The sequence below is a fragment of the Oncorhynchus tshawytscha genome, linkage group LG07 (assembly GCF_018296145.1).
Source record: "Oncorhynchus tshawytscha isolate Ot180627B linkage group LG07, Otsh_v2.0, whole genome shotgun sequence".
NCBI classification, from domain to species: domain Eukaryota; kingdom Metazoa; phylum Chordata; class Actinopteri; order Salmoniformes; family Salmonidae; genus Oncorhynchus; species Oncorhynchus tshawytscha.
In genome coordinates, this window is record NC_056435.1 from 8486300 (window position 1) to 8509137 (window position 22838).

General features: G+C 45.7%; 1 protein-coding gene across 14 annotated transcripts in view; it reads right to left on the reverse strand.

The window, feature by feature from the left end:
* The window catches only part of LOC112255165 (bromodomain adjacent to zinc finger domain protein 2B-like), a 68638-nt gene that overhangs the window by 30170 nt on the left and 15630 nt on the right, over positions 1 to 22838 (reverse strand). The gene's annotated exons all lie outside the window — the stretch shown is intronic.

Sequence of the window (22838 nt, forward strand, 5' to 3'; positions counted from 1 at the left end):
TCACAGTTCCACTTTCTTTCAGCCCTGTACAAAACATACAGAGGGCTTTCAAAGACTCCTCTAAGACCCAATAGGCTTCTCTCGGCTGTGGAACTATTGTGCTCCCATCCATTAACAGCCTCATAGAGAACTAGCATTACTGACAACACTGGCGCAAATAAACCTCTGGAGACAACGGCAAGGTTAGATGATTCCACTGTCGCTTATTTCTACTCCATTATTCCCTCCTACCCACCTTCTCCTACACAAACATTCAGGCAGGCAGAACACACACACATACACACACACACTCTCTCTCGCACGTACACACGCTTTCTCACACATGCATACACGTGCCACGCACACACACAAAATCTCTCCCATATCACACGGCCCCTGACTCTCTCCTCTCTCCTTCCGTTTTCATCCCTATGCCTGACACTAATCCAGGTAGGAAAATCCCCTTGAAAAGCACAGTTTGCAGATTGTGTTTTACAGGCTGCCTTTCATATTGTGTCATTACACATAAACAGTCTGCCTTAGTCCCCCTCCTCTCTCTCTCTCCTCTGCAGCAGGCGCAGGGACACTGATTAGATCTCAGAGACAAAAGCTGCTATCCTCTGAATATCAAGTATCAGCCAGGAGCTAGGCTGGGGGGGGGTGGGGGGTGGGGGGTGGTACGCAAATGACAAGAAAACCTGCTGCAATCCTCGGGGTTCTGGCTGCTGCCTGGCTACTGCGCGTGGTGCTGGAGGAGGACTGTTACAGGGCGGCCATTGCGGTTCAGTTGTTTCTGTGGCAAATATGGGCCGTGTACTGTGTCCCCAATGGCACCCTATTCCCTATGTAGTGCACTACTTTTGACCAGAGTGCTATGGGCCCTGGTCAAATGTAGTGGATTATGTAGGGTCTAGGGTGTCATTTGGGACACACCCGTGAGCATGTGTACTTACCAGAGAGGTCAAGGGTCAGTGGGAGGGACCCGTTCCTCATGCACTGACATGACAGGTCCATTTATCCAAATCATTAGGCCTCCTTCCTTTTTAACCGCATGTTTTAGCAATAAACCTCCGTTTTTTAATGACCGTGGTTTGCGAAAAGCTGTATCAATATTTTTCTAATTCAGTATAAAACACATTTTTCTCTCTGCTCAAATGTATTACTAAGTTCACCATTGCACTGCTGTCACCATTGTCTCAGATAAACAGGTGACAATCAATAGCGGCTGGATGGAGATCGGGTTTTACGACGCAGATAAAAACTGCAAAAACAACGGCTCATCTCTCCGACAAAATGAGACGGGGGCTTATTTTGTGTCAGGTAGTCAACGGAGCGGATCATTCGGTGTGATTTCAAATGGCAATTCAGAGACGAGAGAGAGACAGAGAGAGAGACAGAGAGAGAGACAGAGAGAGAGACAGAGAGAGAGACAGAGAGAGAGACAGAGAGAGAGACAGAGAGAGGGGGAAAGAGAAAGAGAAGGCATTTTGTCTGAAGGAAACGCAGAAACAAACCCCACCAGGGATGAACGACGGCATGTAAACCATTCCTGTCATTTCTCAATATCTGCACTTATGCCTCGGCCTGTCAAAACCCCAAGACGTGAAGAGAATTCATTTCCTCTCAAAAAGCGATTCCTTCTGGGGTAAAAGAAGAAGAAGCAACCCTCCCCCCCATCTCATCTTACACAGCATCTCTGACAAGGGATTCTTCTTCTCCCCCACATGAGACAAAACGACTGTCCCTCTTCCTTTGACTCCGACGTCCACGACAACAAACTGATCACTTAGTACTATTACATCTATTAAGAATCATACGATTGGAGCGGGGAGAGAATACCACCTGACGCAGCAAACAATGATTGCAACAATAATGGACCGCCGAGGTATTTAAGGATCCAATCCTGACTTAATTATGATAAATTAAAATGGATTTAGCATCAGAATTAGCTTGATTTTATAGGTAATTAACTGCGTGGCACAGTGGCGGTATAAGGCGGGCGGTATAATCTCCGTGAACGGCTAAATTAATTTGACTTAGGTAACGTTGAGCCAATCAGCGAGCTGCGTTGCGACCAAACAGCAGGCCGCGGATGCAACGAGAGGAGAGATTTATGCTAATAGACCCCAAATGATTTATAAGATGTGTTACCCTGGCAGAATCACAGTCACGTCCACATATACAACACACCATTCAGCTGCCAAAACAAGCTGCAAATGGTGGTAAGAATGGCCCTTCAGGAAATCTGCTGGGAATATAAACAGCTCGCTAGCTGGGTTTTTATGAGTGGATGTGGCCTCGATAGCAGCCTTCACATGTCCCTGCTATTGTGGAAGAAGACCCTCCTCCTCTTCTCTGCTGTGTGTGTGTGTGTGTGTGTGTGTGTGTGTGTGTGTGTGTGTGTGTGTGTGCGCTTAGACTATAGGAGTGTGTGTGTGTATGTGTGTTTGTGAGCTTAAGACTATAGGAGTGTGTGTGTGTTTACACTATGTGTGTGTGTGTGTCGAATGGCTGCATGTTTCGAGGAGGACAGCGCTGGGCCCTTGCTGGTAGTGTGCGTCTCTCTCTCTCCCCAGCCTCTTTCTTCTCCCCCCACAGTAACAGATGGCCGATGCTAACAGAGATAATCCGGCAACAGTCATCAGCATGGATCAGCGGTAGTCAGAGTGTGGACACAATGTCTCCTCTCGCCCTAATGGAGGGAGCGAGAGAGGGGAAAATGCATTATTCCCCATGTCTTAACCCTATTCAAAGTCACACACTGCCTGCCTGCCTCTCAGCCTGAATCCTCCGTCTCTCTCTTTCTATCCTCTCTGTTTCTCTCCCCCTACAGCCCCTCAGTGTTGTGTCTATCTTCGCCTCTTCATCTCACATCTCCGCATTCAACAAACACCTTAATTCTTGTCTCTGTCATTTCCCCATCACACCAGAGAGAACATCTCAATCATAAAGGGCATAACATCCACTTGTAAATCCATACAGTGAATGAGGCGAAAATTAGCCACAATATGGATGCCACTGTAGTTGCATCTTCCTGTTTTGTACACACTGGTTAAACTGATTGGCTGGATGTGTGCGATGTGAAACTGGAGGCGGCCTCCTGAAGCGTGGAGCCGGCTCTGGGTTCCATTGGGGCTCTGCTGTGCGACGGTTGCCTGGTGATACTGGCGGCTCCTGTGTTGTCTCCGGCACCCGTCATGGCCAGTGTCCCGTGGCCTTGTTCAACACAATTAGAGGCCTTAATGCGACAAAGAGCAGAGCAACCTGCAGCAGGCAGCACTCTGTACTGCGTCACCAATGGGACCCTATTCCCTATATAGTGGGGCTCTGGTCAAAAGCAGTGCACTGTATAGAGAATGAGAGAGAGATTGGTTTGAGAGAGAGATTGGGGACAGAGCACGTATGCTGACTGCTGTTTACCAGCCCCTTTATTTATCGTGGATCTAGAAGTTATGTCATTGTAAACAGGCTTAAACTCCATCTAGACGTTTTCTTACTGGCATTTTGTACTTTCCATTGACCAAATATCTCTAGAGAGAGAGAGAGACAGAGAGAGAGAGAGACAGAGGGAGAGGGAACGGGAGAGAGAGAGAGAGAGAGAGAGAGAGAGAGAGAGAGAGAGAGAGAAAAGAGAGAGAGAAGAGAGAGAGAGAGAGAGAGAGAGAGAGAGAGAGAGAGAGAGAGAGAGAGAGAGAGAGAGAGAGAGAGAAAGAAAGAGAGAGAGAGAGAGAGAGAGAGAGAGAGAGAGAGAGAGAGAGAGAGAGAGAGAGAGAGAGAGAGAGAGAGGGAGCAAGAGAGAGAGAGAGAGAGAAGAGAGAGAGAGAAGAGAGAGAAGAGAGAGAGAGAGAGAGAGAGAGAGAGAGAGAGAGAGAGAGAGAGAGGGGTCATGGACCCAGACTGAGGAATTACCAGTATATCCCTCACTACACCCGACCTTGCACATTTCAGTCCCCACTGTTTACCTTTTCACGGTGTGTGTGTGTTTACTCATGGCTGTCTTGTTTGCACTAAACACTAAGTGACACAGACGAATCCAGATCGTTCTACTCAGATCCTCTCCCTACCCCGCCTACACACACACAAACACTACCACTAGGCAGGAAGTGACATGATGCCAACAGGAAGCCATGGCCTTTGTCCCGGGTTAAACCTCAGACTATTATCAGACTACTGAGTCACAGCACTGACAGCATCAGACAGACACGACGATGATGGGTAACAACAGTCACATAGCCTAGCACAGTTGGGCCAATGGGCACACCGCACAATGCCCCTGTGTGTGTTGACTGCTCTTTAAACCCCGCCCCTTTTCTGCACACTCGCCCAGCGACAGATGGCAGAGCAGGGCATGTTGGGAAGGGCAACATCTCTCACCCCATTACACCGCCTTGGCAGCGGTATCCTTCCTGTACTGTTGCAGCCAATCCACAGACAGCTTTTAATTCACCAGAGCCCAACTCCACTGCAAGGCCGCTAGTGGTGACTGTCAGGACAATAACACACCGACAGGGAAAACAGCTCAGTCCTCCTGTACTGTTGCAGCCAATCCACAGACAGCTTTTAATTCACCAGAGCCCAACTCCACTGCAAGGCCGCTAGTGGTGACTGTCAGGACAATAACACACCGACAGGGAAAACAGCTCAGTCCTCCTGTACTGTTGCAGCCAATCCACAGACAGCTTTTAATTCACCAGAGCCCAACTCCACTGCAAGGCCGCTAGTGGTGACTGTCAGGACAATAACACACCGACAGGGAAAACAGCTCAGTCCTCCTGTACTGTTGCAGCCAATCCACAGACAGCTTTTAATTCACCAGAGCCCAACTCCACTGCAAGGCCGCTAGTGGTGACTGTCAGGACAATAACACACCGACAGGGAAAACAGCTCAGTCCTCCTGTACTGAAAGACTTGATTCACAGTCATAAACATGCAGACGGGCAGACGGATTCTACACTCCCACTGCAATCTGTGTTGTGGTTTTCAGCGACAATAATGTGATTTTGGGCCTGGGATGGAAACCACTGAAGAGAGGGGTAGCTGAGCTTGTCACTTGTGTTAGATGTCAAATGTCTGTCTGTGACAGAACTGTCACAGCTGGAACTTACTCTGCTCGCCTACAACTAAACTCAACTCAGTATAACTTAAACTGACTGGAGAGAATCTAACGGGAGGCCTACCTTTTCTACCAGTCTATTCCTTTACAAGAGTGTCTTAAATAATGCCACTGCACCCCCCAAAAAAAACATTTATACAATCAAATAAAAAAGCCTTTCGTGAACTAACACAACTTTTCCCCTCCCCCTTGCTAGCTCTGTCTTTGCTGATTGCTACTTTATTGAGGAAGAAAATGTACTTGCGATGACTGAGATATGTGGGTGTCCCACCTAGCTAGCTTAAGATGAATGCCCTAACTGCATGTCGCTCTGGATAAAAGAGTCTGCTAAATGACTCAAATGTTCATGTAAAAATGGCTACGTATCTCAGTGAGGAGAAACAGGCCCTTCGGGCCACTAGGCCAGACCCTGTCCCTCCTGGAATGCAGCAGTCTGCAAGGGAGGAAACATTACATTCTACACGCCACACAGATAGACTGGTATTTCTCAGCTAACCTACAGTAGGAATATATCTCCTGACACGTCAACAACACCGGGAATAAAATGGGAAATGTGTTTCCTCTGTCGTTTTGGGAAGCAGAAATCCTTTTTTCACTCATGTTGCTTTTTGAAAGAGAAAGGTGGGGTAGGTAGGTGTCGACTGGCAGGCCTACGTAGCAAACATCTCTACCCACCTAAGCAATAGTAGGCGAAACGCTGCTCAATTTGCATATAGAGCCATCATCAAATATGTCCCCATGGAAACCTTGTGGGGTCTTAAGATCATTAGCCACACCAAAGCCCAACGCAGGCAGACAGGCAGCTCTCTCAGTGAGTGATTCAGTCCTGATGAATTTGTTATTCTTCCACCCTCTGCTCTTTCTCTCCACAAGCCAATCTCTCCCTCATTACTGCCCGTCGCAGCACATTCAGATCTGCCCCAAACCGGATATATTTAGAGGTCTCCATTACGCAGAGAGAGAAAAGGAATGTGTGTGTGTGTGTGTGTGTGTGTGTGTGTGTGTGTGTTCCACAACGAACAAACACCATAGAGACACGGACACAGAGCGAGGCAAGCCAACGCTTGTTAGGGATAATTACACTTGGCTGTTACTATACATGACATATATTCCTTCTGGTTCCTACCCTTGTTCCATTTTAAATAATCTATTCTGCACTGCTTCTTCTTCCAGGCTCCATCACCGGTGATGATCTATTGCTGATGATTATTATATTACATTCAATTGGTGTGAGAAGGACCGTAAATGAGACAAATCTGATAGTTTCAGATAGACAAGAAGACTACGAAAATGTCATAGCAACATAGATATCAAGCCACGTGGCTGGGCTGTAAAAGGCTGTAATACTTGATACCTGACATTTATAACATGTCATTTTGATCGGTGGAGAATTATACACTTCATACAACTTCAGGAAATTCTACTTTAACACATACACACACACACACATACACACACACACACACACACACATTCACTGTAAGCATCATTGTTATGTTCATTTCAAGTGTCAATTGGTCCCCTAAGAGGTGGTTCACCAAAAAAGCAATTTGAAACAAAGTAAAAATATTTATTCATACAGGATTGGATTGACACAGTTCACACAGAGCTGGGTCGATTCACCAAAAGGCCACAGCTTTTGCTTCCAGGTCCAGTCCAACATTAGAACAATCACAACATTTTCCATCAGGGTACAATAAACAGTCTAGTACTGTGTGTATCAGCCACAACAGCCATGTGTGTGGGCATAGGGGAGAAATGGAACAGGAGGGGGCTTAGCAACACAGGGGAAATGGAGAGAGAGTGAAGGATGCGGGGGAGAGAGAGAGAGAGGGAGGTAGAGAGAGAGAGAAAGGGAGAGGGAGAGAGAGAGAGGGGAGGGAGAGAGAGAGGGAGAGAGAGAGAGAGGAGAGAGAGAGAGGGAGGGAGGGAGAGAGAGAGGGGAGGGAGAGAGAGAGAGAGAGAGAGGGAGGGAGAGATCGACTGCTACACTCCAGATATGCATAATACAGATGACATGCATGTCAAACGCAAGACGAAACGAAAGTGACAGAATCGTGGAGTGTCCTGCGAGCATCAGCACAGCCCGGTTTAGCCAGCAACGGAGCTAGCTGTTTTAAATACACCACGCAATGACAGAAGCAACAATCTCTCCCGTCAAGTCTGACTCTGCCTATTTTCCTGGAATTAAATAGGCCTAAACTTTTAGGCAATTCAAATGGGCCAACTTCGGTGCAATTCAATACATTTTACACATCTCATGCTTAGTGATTCAAACGACAAAATGTGTCAATGATATGTACATTTATACACTATTATAGGATTATAATGACTTTTTTTTTCATGAATGTCTAGCCACTTCTAAGCTGAGGGGGATATACCAGTGACTAAGAAGAGACGGCCAATGCCTCACACCTGATCAAGCATTCCTTAGTGCAGACAGAAATGTGTGGTCAAAGCTCATTCTATGTGACTCCACCTTGACTGTATCAGCTGACGGCGGAGAGATATGCTCGTAGAATTGGCATTGATAAAACGGACATTCCCGGCACATTCAAAGGAATGCTGGGGTTTTAGGCTGCGTTTCTGTATATGCACGTTGTGACGTCTGCTGACGTAAAAAATAGCTTTACAAATACATTTGACTGAATGTTCCCTTGGTGGGTGTACCGGCGGCCATATTTGATATTCAGTGGCTGTAGGCTTTACCAGGAGTCCTGGTTTACTAAAAACCCTCAGACGAGTTGTAAACCCCTTAACACCTGCCTCTGGTGGCTCAGCCTAATGTTCCTTTAGCACAGGAAGACGAGGGCTAGCAGGATAGAGATGTCCCATTAAATGTTGATGTTTCCCGCTGCTGTCTGAATGTGTACGTGTTGCAGTGTGTTGGGCTGTTGAGCTCTCTGTGTGTGTAATGAGCTCATGTACTGTTGTCGTGGCTAAATGAAGCCTCCAGGCTCCCTCTCAAAGCTTGTTTCCTATATCCTACCCCCCCCAACTTGGCTGGTTTTTACAGCGTTCTTGAGCATTCTTGAGTTCGCATAATTGTGTAATTATGATTTCAGTTAAAGAGATAGCCTCGTGTTTGATTTCATCTGACTGAGCTGTGCAAATAGGCAACAAGGCATATGCAGAGCAGATACCTACTCTTCTACATGTGCAGAGCACTAACGGAGGTTGCAGGGGTTGTGCTGCAGCATCTGTCTGTATCAACGGGCAGGTGTTAGTGCACACGTGTGTCGTTTCACGACCAGGCCTGTTCAGGACACCTTCCACTCGTAAAACTGATGGAAGACCGAGGAGGCTAGCTAGTCCTCGAAATCGCAGCAACAACTACTACAATCCTGCGACAGCTACAGCAGCTCGGTTGTCAGAGACGCCGCTGAACGATAGGCTTTTGGTGACATTTCGATTATTAGTGCTGGGAACTGAATTGACGCTCTACTGTCTGTTCAACACGGGGGAAAGAAGGCTGGAAAAGAGTCTGTGGTCCTTTATTGACAGAGCGGGAGAGAACTCAGCAGGCAGAAGGCCACTCCGTTCTGCTCCAATGCTACATGAGAGAGGCCAGTGCGCACGCGCACACACACACACAAACACACACAAACACACAGAGTGCAGCAGGTGAGATAGCTGCCTGTGCATCACACGCTGCAATCTCTCAGCGTCTTGCTCGGGGAGAAGAGAGAGAAGCGCTCTGACATTTTATGAAGCACTCGGCAGACAGAAAAGCAGCAAGCGGGCCCGCCTGCGTGTAATGGCGGCTGGACTGGCATTCTCCCCCACGTTTGCCTGATATCATCTTCCCTCATTAGCATAATCTAATCAATTTCAGAAAATTGCCTTTTAATTACCAAGAACACGCTCCTCTCACTCTCACTCTTAGAAGAACCTCTGTCTTCGAAAATCTCTCTCTAGAAACCAAACTAGAGCTGTAACTGAAGTAGGGCTGAGACTTAGAAATAACTAGAGACATGCACACGATTATATCATCTTTCAGGAAACGACCTACAATTAAAGATGCCATAATTGTTGTGTCAATACGTCTTATTAATAGCATCATTAATGTTATACGTTATTGATTAACAGATAGTAGCCTTAAATAGCTCTTCGTCTTCAAGGAAAAGTGAAAACATAGCTTGAGGTGTAAAAATCCTTAACAGTATTTAGCTACAACTGACTAGTTCCTCAGACCCAAGGCTGCTCCTATATGTAACAAGTAGAGCCTAATGACTAAAAACATTGCCATTAAAAGGGTCCCTCCGTAAAAAAAAAAAAAGGGGATCTATAGCAGTGATTAATCCTGCGCCGTGTTGTTGTGGCCTGACAGCCTCTCTGTTGAACAATGATTAACAGTCAATGACTCCACTCAACCCGGCAGCGCTAACACACTGTTTACATTAGCCCAGCTCCCATAGAGGCCAATACTACGGGCGCTATGCTAACAGCAACGGTCACCTGGCTGAGCTACACACATTACAGCCACGACAGGCCCACTGTAAAAAGTACTGCCGGCGCGATAAGACGATTCCACCATGTGTGGGAGGATACGGTGCGGCCCAATCCCTGTGTGTATCATCCATCCTACACCGCAACCTTCAACTAAGCCTCTTTCATTAATGTGAGAAATTTGCATTTGTGATGAGAATGGGGGAGGGACCCGAGAGACATCTTTTAGATGAAAAAAAACCCAACAAGGAAATACATTTGAACGTCTAACACTCATTTACAATTATATTACATTACAAGTTTGAAAGCACAGCGGAGTCAAAAGACGTATTCTGTATTCGCGAAGGGTTTTAATAAATAAAATAAAAGAATAAAACACCCCAGGCAAATAAACTCTGACACTCATTTCGCACAACCTTTAATGACAACCCAAGCAAGAAATGACAGACAGATACTGATTCGCCTTCCCTCCCATGCTAACCAATTAGGCTGGAATTTCAAACAGAAGACAATCAGCTTCACTTTGGGCTCCATTGACTCATGCTAATTTGGATGAAATTGCTGTACCTTAAGAGTGCCGAAACAGACGAAGCATCTCTTTTGTACAAGTCACTGGCTTTCACCGTTAGCGGCACTAAATTGAATGTGTCTAGTTGCACATGCCTTTACTTCCATCATTGTCAGGTAATATGATTTGTGCAGCAAATGGCGTTGAACACTTAACATGTCCGGCTAGCTGAGCCAACATACGTTTGTTTTTCCTTCCTGTTTCTTCAATTCACAAACGTACTCTATTTTAATGACGCAGAACATGTTGCCACATGTTATGCAGTGATGACCAGGTGCTGAAACGTGATGACTAGGCGCCCAGAGTTTTTCCCGGGTCAAGTAACATGGCAAGGGAAAACGCATGGCTCTGGTGATGAGTTGAAGATTCTTCTCACATATTTGGCTCAAATTCTCTCCAATTCTGTCCAGGCTAAACTTAAAACACCCTTTAAAACTCCTGAAGATGACTGAGGTTGAGGTTCTGAGCAGATGGTGTAGTAGCCTATCTTCACACATTTGCACCCTCTTTGTATGATTTTCAATGATAAACCAGAACAGAAACCCCCCACCACTTCCTGACTTTGTTCAACTTCATAGTTACAGTAAACCCCTGACAGAGCAGCAGTGACTCCAACAATAACGGACTGGTTTCACAAACGCTTTCAGGACAACGACTGTTTTTCCCTCTCTCATTGCCCCACAGCAACATGAGCTGTGCTACAGTGCTATGGCAGCGTTTGATGTGAAACTGGAACCCATCTGGCTCCTCCTCGGGAGCCCAGTACTTCCTCATAGCGAGGAGCCAATCACAGCGTTTCCTGCTGCCCCCTGTCACCAGATATCTGAACTTTGGTAGGAGTAGCAGTGGACAGGGAGAGAGAGAGAAATAGCCTGAAAACAGTTAAAGCTCTGTAGGCTATTTTCTTATATTTCTTCTGTTTCCACTGAGACACGATTCAACCAAGCAGGTGTAGCTTGGATTTATGCTCCAGGAGTAGACTCCTCATTTGGCCAGCCAGATACCGGAGTCCACCTCATCTGTTGATACCACTCACCCACAGGAAATCAAGCCAGAGACCACTGTTGGAGGGTCTGCCTGGTCAGCCAGACAAAATACAGGTTTGGATTACAGAGCAGTGGGATTCATGTTTGATCCCTGGGGGCGAGAATGTTCTCTCTGCTGCTCAGCTATACGTCTCACACAGGCATGTACACACGCACACACACTCACCCCCCCCTGTGTAATATCTATATCATGCGATCAGAGTCAAGACCTCATGGATCCACACACCTGCCAGAGACAGATGTTTAGAGTAAATCACATCAAACCTGTGAGGGAAGAATAGCTCCATAGCTACGCAGGCTGAAAGTGCAAACACCTGCACCCGACAACAGCACTGCCGATGGTCGCAGCAGCCACACGCACACATGCAAACACGCACACGCAGACAAAGGAGAGATACTCTCTTTCATTCACATTGACTCAACTTCTGTCTTTTCTCCATTCTATTGGTGTGTAACCATCTTCTTTTTCTTGAGCTGAGCAGTTTTTTTTTTCAATTGCACAATTGTTATGGGAGAACCAGACATCCCTTCAAAGACAAACAAGTCATAACAAAGCAAAGATCTAGGCAGGCAATTTCAATTGGAGAGACAACATGCGAGATACTGTAGCCTAGTCGATTGTATCTGCGCTTTAAGCTACACTACTTTGATTATTATGGCAGATTCTGATTTCCTATAACAACGAACTCAATAGACTTCAGAGACAATGAACTCAGTGACACAGCAGAGAGCAGGATTTACACATCAAAATAACATGTTAAGATTCCCTGTCAACCAATGCTGTGCACTTCCTGGTCTGTGAGCTGTAGGGAGTGGAGGGGTTGGTGGTCTGGAGATAAACAGACACCCTTCACGCCTCGTGCCCCAGAAACAGGAAGAGGCTGTGAGTGAAACAGCAGCCCGACATTATCTGAGCTCTCTCTCTCCCTCTCTCTGCTATCCTGAAATTCCATTCTCCTCCTGCGAACAACAGACGTCACTCTGGGAGCGTCCATCTTGGGTCGCAAATGCACCGCTGGCTGCCTAACAGACAATAACAGCAGGAGCCGTTGTGTCATATCTGCCTGCCAGAGGGGGTGTGTGTGTTTGTGTGTGTGTTGCCTAATGGTTTTTGCCCTGTTCAGTACACAAGGGCTTCTTGAGCCACCAGGGCTGAACACTTTGACGGTTCTATTTTACATATGTCTTCATGAGTGGATACTATTGTTATTCAGATCAAAGGGGGGAGGAGAAAGAGAGAGAGCGGGAATGAGAGAGGGAGATGGATCAGATGTCCTGAATATATTAAGGTTTTGGAGTGGATACACACTGAATATGCTCACAGTTTGTTTAGATGTATGTGACAACACGGTGCCATTTCCCCCCTAAAGCTATATTCAGATATATTAGTATCACTTGGGTGATTTCCATAAACAGAATGTCTTGACGATGCCAATATTATCAAGAACAAACACATGCATCCTACTGTTCTTATGCATATAAAACACACACACACACACACATTCACACACTATAAGGCACAGTGACTCAAACACACTGTACTGTACTTTAAAAGCATCACATATTTGTGTGTGTGTTTATGTGTGTAGGCAGAGGGGGGTGTTTGCATGTGTGCGTGCAGTATGGCTGAATGCACTAGTGTTTGAGGGCTGTGTGACTGAAACAGAATACAGCTGAGGTGACTGACTGACTGTGAGACATCCTCATTGTCACTTGTGACCACAGTAACCAAGGTTTTGGTGAAGCCGTTTACATTGCACGCACGCACGTACGTACACACACACACAACCTACTCACTTCCCCTCACAGAACACACACACCTTCACAGGGGAATTTTGGCGAAACGAGTTTGCTATATTCACGTCAGTTTGCAACGCACCTCTTTTCGTGTGCTGCACTTGCATACAGTAGTGTCTATGAATCGCCTGATTATGAAGGCGATAATGAATGAAAGGTGTATACTTATTTTACATTGTATGTGGTTCTGTCCTGGTGCTGTTCTTGTAAATTCATGTTCTGTATTATGTCATGTTTTATGTTTTGTGTGGATCCCAGGAAGAGTAGCTGCTGATTTAGCACTAGCTAATGGGGATCCTAATAAATATACACACACACACACACACAAACCCACAGTCTGTAAATCTGCTACCACAGAATACCAGACACACACACAGCCACAGACAGACAATAGCTAACTACATCTAAATAACCACTCTGTGGCTAGCTTAAATCTGCACCCAGATTTCCCAGAAAACAAGATAATTATACTAGTAAGATACCCACCAAAGAATCATGATAAGCCATCACTAAAATCAGCATAATATACCATCACTAAAATCAGCATAATATACCATCACCAAAATCAGCATAATATACCATCACTAAAATCAGCATAATATACCATCACCAAAATCAGCATAATACACCATCACTAAAATCAGCATAATATACCATCAATAAAATCAGCATAATATCTTCTCTAGGATTGGGGGCGCTATTTTCACATCCGGATGAAAAGTGTGCCCAAAGTAAACTGCCTGCTACTCAGGCCCAGAAGCTAGGGTATGCATTTAATTGGTAGATTTGGATAGATAACACTCTACAGTTTCTAAAACTGTTTGAATAATGTCTGTGAGTATAAGAGAACTGATTTGGCAGGCAAAACACCGAGCACAATCCATCCAGGGACATTTTTGTCAACCTGTTTTCCATTGGTTTTCTATGGAAAGCCCATTTTAATAGAAATATGCTTGCAGTTCCTATAGCTTTCACTTTAGAAATTGGGTTGATGTTTTTCTTTAGAGAAATGAAGAAGTACGGCTGTCCAGAACGAGGGTCGAGCCTAGGGCTCTCTAATGTTTTGATGTGCGCGACCTGGAATGTGCTTTCTTTGTTTTCCTCCACAGTTTATCCCGCCTTAAATTTAATCGATTATTTACGTTAAAAAATACCTAAAGTTGTATTAGGAAAGTTATTTGAAATGTTTGGATCAAGATTACAGGTAACTTATAAGATATTTTGTCGTCATGTTGCGCAAGTTGGAACCAGTGTTTTTTTAAATATTTTTTTTATTGCACTTGTGAATGAATGTATGAAAGTGAAATATTTTTAATTATTTTATTTTAATTTGGCGCTCTGCCATTTAACCGGATGTTGTCAAATCGATCCCATTAACAGGATTTGAGCCATAAGAAGATATACCATCACTAAAATCAGCATAATATACCATCACTAAAATCAACATAATATACCATCACTAAAATCAGCATAATATATCATCACTAAAATCAGCATAATATATCATCACTAAAATCAGCATAATATATCATCACTAAAATCAACATAATATACCATCACTAAAATCAGCATAATATACCATCACTAAAATCAGCATAATATACCATCACTAAAATCAGCATAATATACCATCACTAAAATCAGTATAATATACCATCACTAAAATCAGCATAACATACCATCACTAAAATCAGCATAACGTACCATCACTAAAATCAGCATAATATACCATCACTCAAATCAGCATAATCACTGTCACCGTCATGAGTCATAATAAACGTCATCATCTTCATCTTCATAACTTCAAGGTTATTTAGTTACACCTTCCTTTCTTTAGGCTATACTGTAGTTGAGAAGTGGGTACAATGTCTGTCAGGCAGTACAATAAAGGCCTTGTTTAGTGTCTGTCTCCTCCTAACAGCAGCAGTAGCGGTTACTGGTGACAGTGTTTTTTATTGCAGGCATGAAAGAGAGGCCACTCCACACTGGGACAGGGAGGGGCTCCACATCTGTCTCCCCCTGTCTTAGGCCCTGCTGTGTGTGTGTGTGTGTGTGTGTGTGTGTGTGTGTGTGTGTGCGTGCCTGTGCATGCAGCACATCTGAGACAGGGGGAGACGGATGTCAGCCATCACAGGACAATCTCACCTCCAACACAGCGAGATACATTAACCCTCTATAAACCCTCTCTAAAGGGATGACGAAGCAGCTGTGGTTAACACTCTTAGGACAGCCTCTCCTCTACACCCCCCCCCCCCCACCCCCCACACACACACACACACAGCATAATACAAGTATAATAAAGAGTACTGACAGCACCTACTGATTACTCAGTAAGTGTGATATTCCAGAAGAAAACAAATTATTTCCTTGATGCACTGTAAATAAAAGTGTAGCCTCTGTACTGTACCACACTTACTGCCGTGTGGTGGGTGGCGGGTGTGCGTTTTTCAGCCTTGGTACAGGCACTTATAACTGTAGCATCAAGGGCAGAGGGTGGCGATTCTTAAAATCCTCCTTCACACGGTCATTCTAGACCTCTCCAGTCCTCGCTGGTTCCTCCTGTGTCCTTCAGATGAACACAGTGGGAGCTGCATTTCACTCCCTGTGTATTCCAGTTGAGCTACTGAACCATGCAATCTATAGGCTAAACTCTATACACTTTGGGCATAATTTATTACTATAGCCTAATCTATACATTCATCAATAATAATATCATTTTCCTTCTAAGATCCAATTGACTGTTTCAACAGTAAATGTGTTCTGTCTAGTTGGGTTCTTCTTTCTAATATTTTTTAAACGTTCTATATTTCAACACCTCGGAAAGTCATTGATACTTGATCATATCGTATCACTATAGGCAGAGTGTAGTGTGTCTGTTGCCTGGACAGAATGGCTCAGACTAGTGGGATAGAGAAGGAATAGTCTGTCTCGGGACTGAAAAGCTCCAGATCAGGACATCATCCATTTGGACTGTTTTCCTACAAAACATATGGAGAAATACAGAGCCCTTCATCCCCTTTCCGCCCACCATAGCTATTAATATTTCTCACAGAGCCCTTCCCCCATGTCCCACTAAGGCTAGGAATTCCTGCTGAAACAGAGTCAAGTCTGAGGATTAGAAAAAGTGATGCAAAAAAAAGAATAATTTGCCCATCTCTCACTTTTCTTGTTTCACACACACAAGTACACCCACTTGGCTAAATGAACTTGAGTAGCCAACCCACATTGTCCGCTTAAAACAAACAAATGAGCAACCGTGACTGACAACGCTATACATCGTTTTAATTAGGACCTAGTAGTCTGCATCAAACACCTCTGACTTTTCCATCCTATATTAAAAAAATATTATTATTATTATTCCCAAGCTTCTTGGATCCAAAAAATGTTTCCCTGGAAGCCGCCGTGATGGGAGGCCGTGTGAATGCAATATTCATTTTGCTGCAGGAGAACAATCTGTGCATAACAATGAGCGGGCCTAATGAAAGCAGCCATCAAACCTGCAACACATACATATTAAACTACCGGGACCTCTGCGTGTCATTCGCTTAGTGCATCATTTGTTCACCCCGTTTTTTTCTCTTTGCCTCCTGACCTTTCCCCGTATCCCTCCTCTTTCTCCTCACTCTCCGTTTCTCCTTCGGTGCTGAAACTAATGACTGCTGAAAATACGGAGGTGTTATGACATTCTGGACGTGTCCGTTAGCGTCAGAGGGTCAGAGGGTAAATGGTGGATGGAACGTTAAAAAAAAAAAAAAGGTTTTACATCCGCTGTAAAGGGACTGCTGAGTAGCGTCAATACTCTGAAAATATAATTGTGATGACAAGTATAACAGATAATCCAAGACATTCTCCTAACCCCTCGCTAACAATCACCTGACATTTGCTCATAAACATACATCAAATCCACCAGTATCAGACTGTAGGCATCACTCATAGCTAATGTCATGTAATCATGTAATCATGGCTGCTGTATCGAGGGCTACAACAGGCTAACTGCTCCTCCCTCCTCTCTCCTCCTCCCCAGCCTCCAGCCGTGCTTCTTCACAGCACTGGTGTCTCTTTCCCTCCCCGCCTGCCTCCCTCCCTGTCTGGGAAATCTATCCTTCCACCTGACAGTGGCCATTTTAAGGCCTCTCTTGCCTCCTGGTAAACAATGGGAGAGGGATAATTGATCAAACAGCAAGGGAACCCTGGAGGAGGAAGGTCACCGCCCGCCAGCCGAGAGAGAAACACTGAGGGAGAGGGGGATATGATGAGGTGTGTGCGTGTGCCTGCCTGCGTGTGTGTGTAAAGGCAGGGAGGAGGGAGGGGGTCAGGAGGGGGATGGTTCTTTGACGTTCCCGGAGCTGCCATTTCTCTTCCCTGACAAAGACTCCATCTGCCACCGAGCCATTTGCTGCCTGCCGAGTCGAGAGCGCATTCCACACACCGCGTTCACCTTGGTGTCACCTCTACGTCGAGCTCTGCTGACGGTGTAGACACGCGCAGACACACACACTCTAAGAATATTGCCCATACACGCACAAACACTCTTTCTTTCTTCCTTTCTCACACACACACACACACACACACACATACACACACACACACACACACTGTCTCTGTGTCGTTCCTCTCCTAAGCTGCAGCAGCCCCCCTCCCCCTCAGCACTACTGATATCACTGGGCAACCATCTCCGCTGTGCATTGTGGGAGTGTCTCGGGGGTTGGCAACACGTCAGGGACTGAGGGATTCACACACTTCTGAGAGAGACCCAGTGGCAGGGAGGGAGAGAGAGAGAGATGGCATTTTAAAGAGGAAGCTGAATTTCACCTGCAATTACCGTAGCTTGGGGGCACGCGGCTTGGTTAAGAGACATTTCATCCCCCCACGCTGCTGAGAGTGAGAGACTGTCATGTGTGTGTGCGTGCATCTCTCGCACTAAGTGGCGAAATAATGGAGGGACAGAGAAAATAGAATAGAAAAATATTCTCTCTCTCTCTCAGGGATGAAAGCGAGAAAGGCAGCTGGGGCTCTAACTACCAAATGAAACACGAGGCCCATTCAGTGGGTCCCTGCCTGGCCATCTGCACACCAGACCAGACATCTGAGCTGAGCAGCAAACCTCTGGGCCTCTCCACACACACACACATATACACACACACACACAAACACACACACACACACACACACACACACACACACACACAGACACACAGACACACACACACACAGAGAAACACACACACGAGCCCTGCCTAACCTTTCACTCACTAGGCAAAACAGCCTGATTCAGTCTCATTATTGATTCCATTCCTTTCTTTACTTCCTTATTTATGTGCAATGCCCCAGAGCAGCTGGGGGGAGCCTCCTCTCCCTCTCCCAGCTGAGATGGAGCCGTAATGACTTCCCTGAGGCTCAGGCTCCTCACAGTTTCACCAGCGTTCTCTGTGTGACTCTATCTCTCTCAGTGAGGAGAGTGACTACACAAATACAGTAATGATCTCTCCCTGGGAGACATTGGCTTCGGGGCTCCTGGCACCGCAAGTGGGCTTTTCTGGCCCCTGCAGGGACTCCATACAACTCCAATTCCCTCAGCATGGACCCCCAACAGGATCACCCCCCACCTCCACAACATAATAACACCTGCATAAGCTCTCAAAGAAAGAAAGAAAGAAAGAAAGAAAGAAAGAAAGAAAGAAAGAAAGAAAGAAAGAAAGAAAGAAAGAAAGAAAGAGCACGAGAGTGAGGGTAGCAGGTAGAATCTGGGTAGGCCATTCCTTCAGCCATGTGTAACCAGCAGAGACTAATAAACCAGAGTGGTTTTAGACAGCACCACCTCTCCTGTAATGCGCTGCCAGAGGCCTGCACGGGGTTAACGGTATACAGGGGGATCCATTTAGAGGTGTTTCTGAAGGACATCTCTTTACCCCTCTAGCCCCTAGCTGATCCCCTTCTGGGTTAATCCTCCAGGGAGGGGCCTGCCCGACATCCTCACACACACACAGCCTCGTAAACCCAACCTCGCCATCTCCACACAAATGCACACGTACACACACCCCTGGTGACCCCCGCTGCACCCCTGAGTGCTACAGTAAAAATCCAAAACCCCTAAAGCCTTGGAGGAAGCCTTCAGCTTCTAGCCCTGTTTGTCTAGGCCCTCCATTCAAAATAGTCCATCTCAATCTGGATGGGCTGAGTGGCTCTACTGGCAGCCAGTCACTCAGCAGATTAGAGCTCCCTCCCGGTCGCTGTCCCGGTGTGAAAGCCCTGATTCATGGCGTTTTGGGGACCCGGGCCTTTAAAAGAACAGCATGGTCCTGTGTACTTGCCCTTCACTGGGACGTGACTGATGGGGGCTGTTTGGGAAGGGGAATTAGTACCAGGGATTCATTCTTATTTAGTGAGACACAACGTTGGAGAGATATAGAGAGGATGTGGCAGTACCTATTACTGCTACTAGTGTGTGTGAATGTGTGTTGGATGGGGGGGTGTATGGTGTTGAGTGCGTGTTAGATGGGAGGGGGTGTATGGCGTGTGTGTGTTGGATGGGGGGTGTATGGTGTGTGTTGTGAGTGCAATTACTGTATTTAACTTAGCACACTTCTAAAAGCTCCCGTAACAGATATGAAAACTCCTAAGAAAAACTCAGAGATGGCAGTTCTAACAGACAGTAGCACTTCAGTGGATCTGTGAACCCCTGGCTGTGTCAGAATGCTTTAGGCTGCTAGTCGATAGCAGATAGTGTTTTAGATCCACTCTCCATCAGGCTGAAGTAAATGCACTCCGTTTCCCCTTTGCTGTGACAAAAGGCTCGTAACAAAATATATAGGCCTCACAGTGTGAGTGCTTCTCCTACAACACGGTTTCAATTCAACTCACTAATGCGCTCATTGTTAGCAGCCGTGCTATCCCTAACCCTCTATCAACATGACACACACACACACACACGCACACTGACACAGAAACACTCATGCACGTGCGCGTGCCAACTCTGCCCTTATGGTTTAAAAAGAGGAAGTAAAGTAGTGGCACAGCCTTGGTATTTCCCTGGTTTAACTGTCTTTTGATAGTCGACCACAGGCATGGATAACATAGTACAGCAGGGTTCCCTAACAGGCGGCCGCAGGCTGAATTTGGCCTGCGGGTGGTTTTATTTGGCCCCCCAAGCTTTCTGAGAATTTTTTTTTTTTAAATTATAATTTCAATTTTCATTGCTGGAAATAAAAGACTGTAGAAACAGAAATCCAGGTGATTTTAATTTTGGAAACCTGTTCCCAAGTATTTCCACGCATAATAGAGAGACGTGATCATATACAAATTTAAGCAAGGTTTGAAATTATTATGTTTTAGTCAAATATTATATACGGTCGGGATTCAATTTGCAGTCTACAAATGATTTGTAATTATGTTCCGACCCCCCTGCTCAAGGGAAAAAAACGGCTTGCGGCTGAATCTAGTTGATGATCCCTGCAGTAGAGTGTCGTAACACTCGGTCCACACAATCCTGCTATAGCAGGGAAATGCTGCCTAGCTGCCCTGCTGTACACAGTGGGAGTGGAATGGAAATGCTGGCCCAACAGGAGATGAGACATACAAACACACCGACACACACACACACACAGAGTACTGTGGGGCTGACGCAAGACAATCTCAGCCTCACGTGTCTCTCGCTTACGGCCGCCCGCTGCTCCTGACCTTCGGGATGTTTTTCTCTCTCCTTCCCCCTCTCCCTCTCCCTCTCCCTCCTCCCTCTCTTGACACCTCCCTGTGATTCGTATTTGTCATTAAAAGGCATTGCATTTCAAGCTGGATAAAGCAGATGGGGCTGTGTAGGCATTAATGCTCCTCGATGCAGCACCTTGGCCTAAGTACAGATAGACTGCATGCTCTCTCTCTCTCTCTCTCTCTCTCTCTCTCTCTCTCACACACACACACTAAAGAGTGAAGCGGCAGCTCTAACAACAGGGTGTCTTCCTGGGAAAGCTGAATAAAGCTGAATTGCTGCCACGGTCTAAAGTGCTGCTTCACATGTTGTTGATGTAATCACTAAACATACAGGCTGAAGGCAAGACGACTGCCAGAGCTCTTATTGTTAGCTCTTATTAGTTATGGTAGACAGTATAATATTGCATCAAGTATAACCAAACCCAACTAACTTAAAAGACAAAATACAACCACACAAATTGACTAAAATCATCTGACATTTTTCATAGCATAAATCATTGCAACTCAGTCCCAACTCATCCCTCATGTTCAGTCTTCTCTCTCTCCCAGCTCATCCCTCATGTTCAGTCTTCACTCTCTCCCAACTGATCCCCCATGCTCAGTCTTCTCTCTCTCCCAACTCATCCCTCATGTTCAGTCTTCTCTCTCTCCCAACTCATTCCTCATGTTCAGTCTTCTCTCTCTCCCAACTCATCCCTCGTGTTCAGTCTTCTCTCTCTCTCGCTCTCTCTCTCTCCCAACTCATCCCTCGTGTTCAGTCTTCTCTCTCTCTCTTCTCTCTCCCACCTCTCTCTCTCCTCTCTCTCTCCCACCTCTCTCTCTCTCCCATCTCTCTCTCTCTCATCTCTCTCTCTCTCTCCTCTCTCCCACCTCTCTCTCCCTCTCCCTCCTCTCTCTCTCCCTCCTTCCTTTCAGCCCAGTACTATTGAGCTCTAGTATTTAGTGCTTCCATCTTCTACCATACTCCCAGCAATCTGTCAGGCCACTGGCTATACTGACTGAGAACACACTGTACATCTAAGGGAAGGAAAGGAGGGAAGTGTGTTCTGGAACATCAGCTAGTTATTAAGGCTGACTTCTCACCTTTCTCTCTGTGTGTCTCTCTCTCACACACACACACTGCACACACCACACACACACACTGGACACACCGCACACACTGCACAAACACCGCACACACACACACTGCGTGCATGCACACACATAAAAACAAACAGAAACACACTTCTTAGCACCTCTCTCTCACGATTATGGGTTAGCCTCTGCTGGTGGCAAAACAAAGAGAGAATGCCAAACACATAACAAAGAAAAACTATCTATTCTTAAAATTTGTCCTTTTCACACCCTCACATACATGTGTGCACATACACAGGCTTCAGTGGAGGCTCCTCTGAGGAGGAAGGGGAGGATCATCCTCCTCAGTGAATTTCATAAAAATAAAAATAGTGAAACATTAAAAAACAAGTTATCCTTTTTAGATAAAACTATAGTAAATATATTCAGATCACCAAATAATTGATTAAAACACACTGTCTACATTAGCCTCATCAGCACTCTGTAGGGCAGCACCATGGTGTGGCTGGAGGATAGCTAGCTTCCGTCTTCCTCTGGGTACATTGACTTCAATACAAAACCTAGGAGGCTCATGGTTCTCACCCCTTCCATAGGCTTACACAGTAATTATGACAACTTACGGAGGACGTCCTCCAACCTATCAGAGCTCTTGCAGCATGAACTGACATGTTGTCCACCCAATCAAAGGATCAGAGAATGGATCTAGTACTGAAAGCATAAGCTACAGCTAGCCTGTACTGCAGTGCATAATATGTGGTGACTAGTTGACTCAAAGAGAGGGAAAGACAATAGATGAACAGTTTTGAATAAATTAATTTCTTCCAAAATGAAGGAGAAGCAAGAGAGGGAGAGCTAGCTATATTTCATGGTATAATTTTTTCCACTTTCACTTACTTAGCTAGCATCGAATGCAGCTAGCTAGTTTAGCCTACTCAAACACCCGGCACAAACAGCTAGCTGGCTATGGCTATTCAACACTGGAACTCTTCCAAGTCAAAGTAAGCTTTTGGTTGTATTAATTTACTGCCACCCGGGGCCCACCAATGTAACAGCTAAACTGCTTGCTGCTGACTGTACACTGTACTGCATGATTGTAGTGAGTTTA